Source organism: Pan troglodytes, chromosome 4, assembly GCF_028858775.2.
Source record: "Pan troglodytes isolate AG18354 chromosome 4, NHGRI_mPanTro3-v2.0_pri, whole genome shotgun sequence".
NCBI lineage: Eukaryota > Metazoa > Chordata > Mammalia > Primates > Hominidae > Pan > Pan troglodytes.
The window spans coordinates 166,977,324-166,988,228 of NC_072402.2; positions in this window are offsets into that span (position 1 = coordinate 166,977,324).

The following is a 10,905-nucleotide window of genomic DNA, read 5'->3' on the forward strand; positions in this document are numbered from 1 at the left end:
TGGTCCTGGATCTGTGCTCTGAGCGCAGTGGGGGACTGCGTTTTCCATTTAAGCTGCTCAGGGGGGTTTCATGAGCCAGACTATATCTTTAAGGGACTTTATAGGCATTCGAGTGTGCCTTTTCCTGGGAGAAGCCCCTTAGAACAGATGGTGGGGATTTCCTTCAGAGTCAATCATCCCCAAGGAGGAGGCAAGTGGGAAATACAGGAGGGGCCCAGAACACCAGGATACACAGAATCATGGAGTGTTTGGGCGGGTACAGCCTTAGAAATCACCTAATCCAACATTTCTACAAGTGCCTTCTGATGACTACTGGTTCCACATGTTTCATCATGGAGGAGAAAAAAGTCTCCTTGGGCAAAGACAGATTGAGCAATGCTACTCACCTTCACCCCTCTTGGAGAACTGCATCACAGATGAGTGTTTTTAAGTTCCTGAGAAGTCCTGCAATAAGGAAACCCGTTTAAGGCTTATTTAACCCAGTTTCTCAGTATACAGGACCCCTTTTCATGTAAACTGCAAATTCTCTTGGAACATACTTTGAGAACCCAAATATAGTTCAACTCTTGTATTTTACTAACAAGGAAGCTGAGTTTCAGAGAAAGGCGGGCATTTATATAGGGTCACCTAGCTAATTAGTGAAATAACCAGAGCCAGGACTCCGGGCTTCCAATGCTGAACATGTGGCTCTGTCCACTTCCTCAGCTGATTCTGGGGCATCTGCAGAAGGCGGTAGCCACCCCATGGAGGAATTACCCTCCTTGGAGAAGACTGGGTAAATCACTAGGAGGTCAGGCTATTGTTTAGAACTTTCTATGTCCAAGGGCCAGAGGTGGCTTTACACTCTGTGGTGTCATTTTTAGAGTTCCATAAAAGTCCCTGGACACTTTTGAATTTTCCCCTTTACTTTTCCAAAGGCTTTTCAAAAGCAAACTACTCGCCCATTCCTGCAGGAAACCCCATCTCAAACTTTCTCCTCAACCTGTGTTTCTCAAAAGCAAACTACTCACCCATTCCTGCAAGAAACCCATCTCAAACTTTCTCGTCAACCTGTGTTTATTTCCCTGTGTGAGATACTACCCTTCATGTGGCCACCACAGTCAGCGGAGGTTTTCTGTTTCCAACCAGCCAGACTAACCATTTGTGCTCATCGTTCTCCAATGAATTCTCCAGATCTACTCTCTGCCCACTGTCGGAGGCAGTTCTGTTCCTCAGAACAAACAAAAAACTTTACCTTATTGAATTTCCCCAAAAAATGACTTTTAAAGAAAGCCATGGATAGCACACAGAATCTACAGAAAAAAATGAAGATGGAGGCTTCAACAAAGACAAGACCCAAGGCAGGATCTAGGTGCCAAGCTCAAGATTTCCAAATTCCCAGGAGGGAGCAACTGATGGTCCTGACTTGAGTCAGGTGATCACCCTTTTGGCCAGAGAAGACAAGAACTATGGGTGACAGTTTTATGGAGACTGCACTCAGTTGGGCAGGTAGGAGTCCTTCTCTCAAAGGAAAACCCAGGAGCTATTAGCTGAAAAGTGGGTGGGAGTATTGAGAAGTCAAAACAGCTCAAAGAATTTTCCCTCTCTCACACACCACAGCCATTTAATTCTTCAGTTCTGTTCATTCTTCCCCATGACCATCTCTTCAATGTATCCCCTCTTCATCTCTGGTTCTCCTGCTATTGTTCAGATCCTAGTTTCGTGCATAGGTATTGCTCATTGGCCCCCACATAATTTCTCTAACTTTATTTCTTAGTTTTTTGCTTCACCAATCCGTCCTTTGTCCTGATGATCCAAGGATCTTAAATACAGACCTGACAATGCAATTTTGAACTCTGGAGTTGTTTTCTGCTTCTTCCACCTCATCTGCCACCACTCCTCCACATCCACTCAATACCCGTCCCAGAACATCCTTTCCTGCTCTCCTGTCTGTCTACCCCAGAGGCCATGTAGCAGCCGAATCCTCCAGTTTAGAAGCAGAATCCTCTGGACTTGTTGGTCCGGACTATTAGGTTCTTGAAGATAGTGACCCTGTGTAATCCAATTTTTTCAAACTTGTATTATAAAAAGTTTCAGGCATATAGAGATGTCTAATCAAGTTTTGTAATCTTGATATCTAGAGGTGCAAATCTTGATATCTTGATGATTAATAAATGAATACATGAATGAATGAATAAACAAATGAATGATCTTCTCAATCAGCCAGCTTATTTGACATTCTCCTATTGTATTTTTATTCAGTTTAATCAGTGTTAGTCAATCTTTTGGGGGAGGATGTGGTTACATTCTTCTAGAATGCTCTTGCAAATGATACACATTCGCCACCCCCAATTCTGATATATTTGCTTCACCCCATCAGGACTAACAATTTCTGCTCATTATTCTTCAGTGGACTCTTCAGATCCACTCTCTGCCAACTGTCAGAGGCAGTACTGTTCCCCAGGAAACTAACCTTTATAGACTGCATCACCTGAACTCCCTTGGATCCAGCCATATGGGGAACTAGCTCAGAGAGCTAGAGGAGAGAGGCCAAGGCTTCCTCCACAGGACTGCAGTTTGTCAGTGGCTGCCTTTCCCTATTGAAGGTCATAGTTCATGTTCAGCAGCTGTCTTCTACAGCTATGGGTCTCCTTGGAAACCACTGCCGTCTCATTATGCCTTTAGAGGACAGGAGTGGAAATAGCTTTCCACTGCTGCTAAACTTTGGGCAGTCCCCATCCCTGGTTGATTTCTTTTCTCTTCTTTTCTTTTCTTTTTTTTTTTTTTTTTGAGATGGAGTCTCGCTTTGTCGCCCAGGCTAGAGTGCAGTGGTGCAATCTCGGCTCAATGCAGCCTCTGCTTCCCAGGTTCAAGCAATTCTCTGCCTCTGCCTCCCAAGTTGCTGGGATTACAGGCACCAGCCACCACGCCTGGCTAATTTTTGTATTTTTAGTAGAGATGAGGTTTTGCCATCTTGGCCAGGCTGGTCTTGAACTCCTGACCTCGTGATCCACCCACCTGAGCCTCCCAAAGTGTTGCAATTACAGGTGTGAGCCACCGCTCCCGGCCCCCTCTTTGATTTCTTAACCCTGCCTCACCTTTCCATATAGTCCCTTTACCAAACTTTCTTCAGGTACTCCTTTGAATTATCCATTTCCTACCAGGGACCCTGAAACTGACACACTACCTCACTGAGCTGCTGAGGCAGATCTTTGAGGAGTAGGTGAACAGGAAGCAGGGAGAGAGAAAATGAAACCCCCAACTTGAGATTAAGACTATGATCCCTATTCTATTTTCCTGGGAGAGAGAATAGCTCATGTATGTGCATTTTAGGTCATTTCTGGAGAAATGGCCTAAAAGGGTTAAGAAAGTAGCCTAAAAAGGATAAGGAAAAGATACCATCTGTTGGACCTAGAAGGACATTGTTTTCTTTTATTCTTTTTCTTTTTTTTTGAGACAGAGTCTTGCTCTGTCACCCAGACTGGAGTCTAATAGCGCAATCTCGGCTCACGGCAACATCTGCTTTCAGGGTTCAAGTGATTCTCCTGCCTCAGCCTCCTGAATAGCTGGGATTACAGGCATGCACCACCATGCCCGGCTAATTTGCTTTTGTATTTTTAGTAGAGATGGGGTTTTGCCATGTTGGTCAGGGTGGTCTCGAACTCCTGACCTCAGGTGATCAGCCCGCCTCAGCCTCCCAAAGTGCTGGGATTACAGGTGTGAGCCACAGGCCCCGGCCTGAAGGACATTGTTTTCAATGCGAATACTTCTCTTTTTCTCCCCTGAAAAAGAATGAACAATAAAGGTTTATTGCTGGTTAATCTATTGAGCCTCCCCAAGGGATGAGAACTACTCTGAATACATAAATGTTTAATGAATGAATATGTAAAATAAATTTGATAAATGAATATTAAAATAAGTAACCTATTGATGTAGTTAGGCTTTGTGTCCCCACCCAAATCTCATCTTGAATTGTAATCCCCACAATCCTCATGTGTCAAGGGAGAGACCAGGTGGAGGTAATTGAATCCTAGAAGTGGTTCCTCCCATGCTGTTCTCATGATAGTGAATGTGTTCTCATGATACCTGATGGTTTTATAAGGGGCTGTTTACCCCTTTGCTCAGCACTTCTCCTTCCTGCCACTTTCTGAAAAAGGTGTCTTGCTTCCCCTTCGCCTTCCATCATGATTGTAAATTTCCTGAGGCCTCCCCAGCCATGCTGAACTGTGAGTCAATTAAACCTCTTGCCTTTATAAATTACCCAGTCTCGGGCAGTTCTTTACAGCAGTATGAACATGGAGTAATACACTTATCATGAGGAAGAAGACAGAGCGATAAAACCTTTCAAAATCTATATTCAACTGTAGTGGACAGCTATTAATTGGCCTTCTGCTCCAACTGTGTGATTATGATTCCACATTTTCTTGTTTGTATACGAGCTTGCTTTTCTCAATACACTGATTTTTTAAGGGGCGGGCACATGACTGAAATGGGCCAAGCAGAGTCCTTTCCTGGGATTTTTCCAGCTGAAACTGGAGAAAGAGATCTAGTCCTTCTGGGGTGCTAAAACTGGAACATGTGAGGAACAGGAGTGAGCATCCATGTGGCCCAGTCAAGACTAACCATGGTGAAAGAGACTAAATTTGACCCATCTTCCAGAAGTGTAAGTGGCATTCAGCTTAATTTACCAATCAAATAAACATTGACTAAGAACTTTATATATGCCCAGGAGATGACACAACCACAGCTGACAAAAATCCAATTGGGAAGACAAAATTAAGATACATGAATGAAGAGAAAAGATATGGTATATAACTAAATGCTAAGTGATATGGGTCACATAGTAAGTGCCACACAAATTCTGAAGAGGGAGAAATCACTTTAAGCTGGGAAGGACAGCTGAATAATTCAGTCTGGCATTTGAAGTATGCATGGGTTTGCTGATGTCAACGAGAGGGAGAAGGGTTCTGGCATTGAGAGAAACAGAGGGAGGGTGGTAGGAATAGAATTGTGTTTGAGGTGGGAAAAGGGTCTTGAGAAGGTGGAGTATAAGTGAATTTGGAGCACATTTCTATTTGCCTGAGAGACAATTGGAGAAAAAAAGTTTTGATGCCTAATTTGCCCTTGGCTGTGGCTTGGTTGCCTTGCTTTAGAAACTGGAGGACTCTGTGTAGAGGCAATGGCTCTGACTTTGAGAGGTGATACTGACTGGAATCCCCAGAAAGGAACCAGAAATATGTCCCCAGTTCAATTTTGCCCTGGTCTGAGAGGAAGCCAGATGATCTGGGAGCTCTTGGTTCTCTAAACTGGTGCAGCAAGAGGCAAGTCAGCCAGGTGTGGGGTCAGGCTCTTGGTCCTCAGGGCCAGAGTGCTGACCCGAGAGGCCTGGCAGACAGACTAACGTGATCACGGACCTCTCCAAATTGTACAGGGAAGATTTGTCTCATATTTGAGCAAAGCAAGAACTGTCATTGGGGAGATGGCTCTCCAATTTGAGGAACATTAATCACCTAATTAACCAGAACACCTGCTCATAAAAATTGTCCCACCCAGGGAATCAAGTTAAACAAAGCATAAGGATGTGCTGCACAGACTTAGCTGTGGCATCTGTATCCTTGGCTGGCCTCCTTGGGCACTGAGGCTCACAATACTCTCCAGCCAGCTGTTGGGCTTGACAGAGGCTTCCAAACACCAGCCTTGTTTAGCAAGCTGCGATTAGTGAAAAACTCAGAGGACTCCTCTTGCAACTTACCTGGAATTGTGAAAGTGCTGGGCACTATTCTGAGTGTTTTGCATACATTAAGTCTTGAATACTCACAACAACCAAAGGAAATCTCCTATTGTTGCTGAGGCTAGCGTGATGCCCACAGATCTAGTTTCTTCTTCTGGACACATGGGAAGACTGCTTTTCCCAGCCTCCATTGCAGTTAGATTGGTGCCACATGCCTCATTCTGACCAAAGGAGCATGTGGAAAAGTGCTGCATACCACTTCCAGACTTGGTCTTAGAAACTTCTTATGTAATCAGTACACAGCTCTCTCTTTGTCTATTAGCTGGACACATAGAGGGGATCCAGGGAAGGATCCCAGGGTGTCCTGAGAGAACGGCAGAGACGCAGAAAGAAAGGCACTGGAATCCCTAAATCACCACATAGAAGATGGTGGCCAAACAGTCTGTACCATGAGAAAAAAACTAAACTTCCCACTGAGATTTGAAGGTTTGAACCACCGATGCAATCTTGGCAATTATGTTTCCTCAAATCACACAGGACCAATCTTAGAGAAAGCTGCTACCTATGAGGTATGATTTCAGAAACTTCAGGAAATTCTTCCATCCCAAAATAATACCTCCTTCTATTGGTTAATCATTGACATGCTTTTAAATAGGAACCCTCATTATCTGCTCTTTACTTACCTTAACATTCCTTCAACATATATTTATGGAATACTTTCTAGGTGCCGATAATCCTGTAAGTGTTATGGTGATGAAAAAGGAAACATGGTTGCTATTCTTATAGAATGTTTTATGGGAAACAGATGTAAAACAACCAATTACACAAGAAAATTAATACATACTTACAAATTATAAAAGTTAGGAAGGGAATGAATAGGGTGATGTAATAAAGATAAATAGAAACTGGCAAAGTTTCAAAAAAAGTAGTCAGGGAAGGAGACTTAAAGTATAAAAAGAATCTAGCTATGGCGTGTAAGATATGGAAGCGGGCAGGTCATTATTCTAAGAGAGACAATGGCACATGCAAAGGCCTTAAGGTATGACTTCGATAGCTGGAGAAACATAGGAAAGGCACTGTGGTTAGATCCTAGATAGAGAAGGAGATCTGTTCTGGGAAGGTTGGAATTATTTCTCCTTCACTACTGCATTGACCCCAGTATATGTGAAGTACTCCAGTGAGTGACATTCCTCCTTTCATTTGTGTATAAGAAGAGAAGTCTGGCCAGGTGCAGCGGCTGACGCCTGTAATCCCAGCACTTTGGGAGGCCTAGGCGAGCAGATCACCTGAGGTCAGGAGTTCAAGATCAGCCTGGCCAACTTGGGGAAACCCCGTCTCTACTAAAAATACAAAATTAGCCAGGCGTGGTGGCGGGTGCCTGTAGTCCCAGCTACTTGGGAGGCTGAGGCAGGAGAATTGCTTGAACTCGGGAGGCAGAAGTTGCAGTGAGCCGAGATTGTGCTACTGCACTACAGCCTGGGTGACAGAGCAAGACTCCATCTCAAAAAAAAAAAAAAAAAAAAAAAAGAAGAGAAGCCTAAACTTTGGGATGAATCTGACTTGACATAGAGTCTATTGCAGTTTTAGTAGTATTTGAATACAGGGGGCTGAACAAAGGCAATCTACTTAGAGGATTGCTATGAAAGCTATCTTGTATAGGCAGCATGATATTTTCCCACAACTTTTAAACTTTTTAATGTGGCTCAGGGCGAGGGGTTGGAGTTGATGAAGACCACGGGGGTAGGAGGTTAAAGCCCCTCTAGCCCTTGGAGCTGCCATCTCATTGAAGCCATGGACATTTCTATAAAATATTTTATTGTATACATTTCCATTTCCAAAGTTTAGCTAATGACACCATCATCTACCAAGATGGCTAGACCAAAAACTTAAAATGTCATCTTTAGCTCTTCCCTTTTTTCCTCTTAACCTATCCCACATTCATCAGCTCACCAAGACCTATTGTTTTTTTAATTACTATTATTTTACTTTAAGTTCTAGGGTACATGTGCACAACGTGCAGGTTTGTTACATATGTATACATGTGCCGTGTTGGTTTGCTGCACCTGTTAACTCGTCATTTACATTAGGTATTTCTCCTAATGCTATCCCTTCCCCATCCCCCACCCCATGACAGACCCCAGGGTGTGATGTTCCCTGCCCTGTGTCCAAGTTTTCTCATTGTTCATTTCCCACCTATGAGTGAGAACATGCAGTGTTTGGTTTTCTGTCCTTCCGATAGTTTGCTGAGACTGATGGTTTCCAGCTTCATCCATGTCCCTACAAAGGACATGAACTCATCCTTTTTTATGGCTGCAGAGTATTCCATGGTGTATATGTGCCACATTTTCTTAATCCAGTCTATCATTGATGGACATTTGGGTTGGTTCCAAGTCTTTGACTTCATATGTGGTAAGATCCACTCCTCCGCTCCATACCTGTCACCTGGGCCCCTTAACTGGCTTCCCTGCCCAACTCCTGTCCAGTCATATTTTCCAGAGCTTCTGAGGGCTTTCCATTACTTAAAGTCTGAGAAACACACATGGTAAGGAAGGATCTTTGTCAAGTGTTCTCTTCCCTGTCTTTATCTCCTGCTTCATTCTTCACTAATTCCTATTCCCGCCTTAGGCTGAGCTATGGAGAATCAACGTTTCCTGAAAGTGTTGATGGGTTGATGGTTCGCCTGTGAACTTCCCCCATGCTCTTCTCTCTTTTATGGATGCCCTTGCCCACCTCCTCCCTCTGATCACAGTGTCCTGGTCCTTCCCCCTGCGGCCCATACATCAACACATGTGTGAAGCATTTTATACTTTCCTCCCTATTAACTCCCCTACCATATTAGAGACTTCTTCATTTGACCTGTGGCTATATCAACCTCTATCATTACATCCCTTCCATTAATGTAATCATCTCCTTACACATCTTCCTCCTTCCCCAGTTAGACTGGGAGTCTCTTGAGTCTCTTGAGAAATGTGAGTCTCTGTGAGTCTCTTGAGAAATGAGATGTGATTTGCCAAACTCTTCACGAGACTTGTCCATCCTCACTGGGTCCAATACTTCTCTTCTCATTCTTTCTTGAACCCACTCCTTCCAGAATTTCTCCTTAACACTTTACTGAAACTGTTCTTTTCAATGACCTCCCCATCCTTCTAGTTAACTGGGCCAAAATTCTTGGAATTACCCCTCATTTTTCCATTCCTCTCTTACTCAACATCCAAAAAAATCAGCAAATCCTGTTTATTTTTTCTTCAAGTCCATAATCCAACCATTTATTTTCATATCTGCCATTACCACAAGTGACTGTCATTCCTGGACTGGATTATAGTAATAAACTCCTAACTCCTGCCGCCATCATTTCCTACCTTCTGTAGTCAACTTTTAACCCAGCAGTCCTGTCATGTTAATATATATGTCAGATCATGTCATTCCTCTGATCCAAAGCTTCCAATGCAGATTTCTGCTTCTAGCTGTGATGGCAAAATGGAACTGGATTTATTCTTCCACCTTACACGAGAAGAAAAACGGACAAACTATACAGAAAAAAATGTTTTTTTTTCCAAACGCTGGAAAATTGGAAGTGCATTACTGAGCTCTCTAACATGACAAATTAGGTGAGTTATATGATGATAATAGCTTATTGTCTAGAAATAATTTCCAGGATGCAGTGCAGGGAGGATTCAGCATTCTGTCTTAGTTGAGCAGACAGAGATCGTAGGGTCCAATGTGTCTAGAACTGTAAGACGGCATACCCGAAAGGTGGGAGCTGAGCAGTAGGAGGGTTCCAGAGATCTCCAGCGAGGTTCCCTTGAGTGTTTGCTGAATATTTGTGAGGGAAACCCTATAAGCCTGGGAAGAAAAAACACTTAAGATCAGTAGCCTGAATAATTCCCAGAATTCACACATGACTGATAATAGTTCGTGTTTTCACCAGCCATAGTGAGAAACCCTTGTAATATTTAGGGCATTGGGTAAAAGCCTCAGAAGAGTATTGCCTTGTAGTGGAGTTAAAGACACCTTGGACCCATCCTAAAAAAAGGTTTAAAAACAAGCCTTGACAGGATGCAATTGATTTCATGTAACTTAACGGTGAGATGGAACAAAACTCTATACTCCTATTTAAAGAAATATAGCAAGATCATCCAACAATTTAAATTTCACAATGACTGACATCCAATCAAAATTATCAGGAATACAAGGCAGCCTGAAAATATAACTTATAAAAATGAAAAAAATAGAAACAGACTTGGATATTGTAAAGATGACATTATTAACAGACAAGGATGTTAAAGCAGCGATTATAAATATTCTTCATAAATTTAGAAGGTAAGAAAAAGTGGAAGATACAAAAGAGAACCAAATGAATCCTGTAAAAGCTAACACATGGATGAACTTTGAGGACATAATACTAAGTAAAACAAGCTAGTCACAGAAGGACAAATCCTGCATGAGTCCATTCATATTAAGAATCTAAAGTCATCAAACTCATAAAGGCTAAAAGTAGAATAGTGGTTGCCAGTGGCATAGGGTAGAGAGAACTCAGTGAGGGGAATTGTTGTTCAATGGATGTAGAGTTTCAGTCGCACAAGATGAAAAAGTTCCAGAGATCTGCCATACACCAATAGGCATATAGTTAACAATACTGTACTGTACACTTAAATGTTTGTGAAGACAGTAGATTTCATGCTATGTGTTTCTATTATCACAATAAAAAATTGTCAAATGGAACTTCTAGAGATGTAAAATACAATACAGGAAAATAAATTACACTGGATAGAATTTACAGCAGGTGAAATCCAGCGAAAAGTCTTGAATTCAGGATTTAGTTTAAAAAAAAAAAAACTCCAAAACCCCTCTTGCAACTTAATTATAAAAGACCAACAGACAAATTAAAAATTGACAAAAGGTTTGAAGAGACACTTTAGCAAAGAAGAGATACGAAGAGTTACAAATAACAAATAGATAGAAAGATGCTCAAAATTATTAGTCATTAGGGAAATGCAAGTTGAAATCACAATCAGATGCCACTCCATAACCTCTAGAAGGACCAGCATCAAAAAGACTGAAGTTTGGGTAAAACAGGAACCTCATTTATTGATAGTAGAATGAAAATGGTACTACTACTTTGAAAAACAGTTTCAATTACAATATGGCACGTTAAACATACACTTACATAACTCAGCATTTCACTCTAAGTCCTT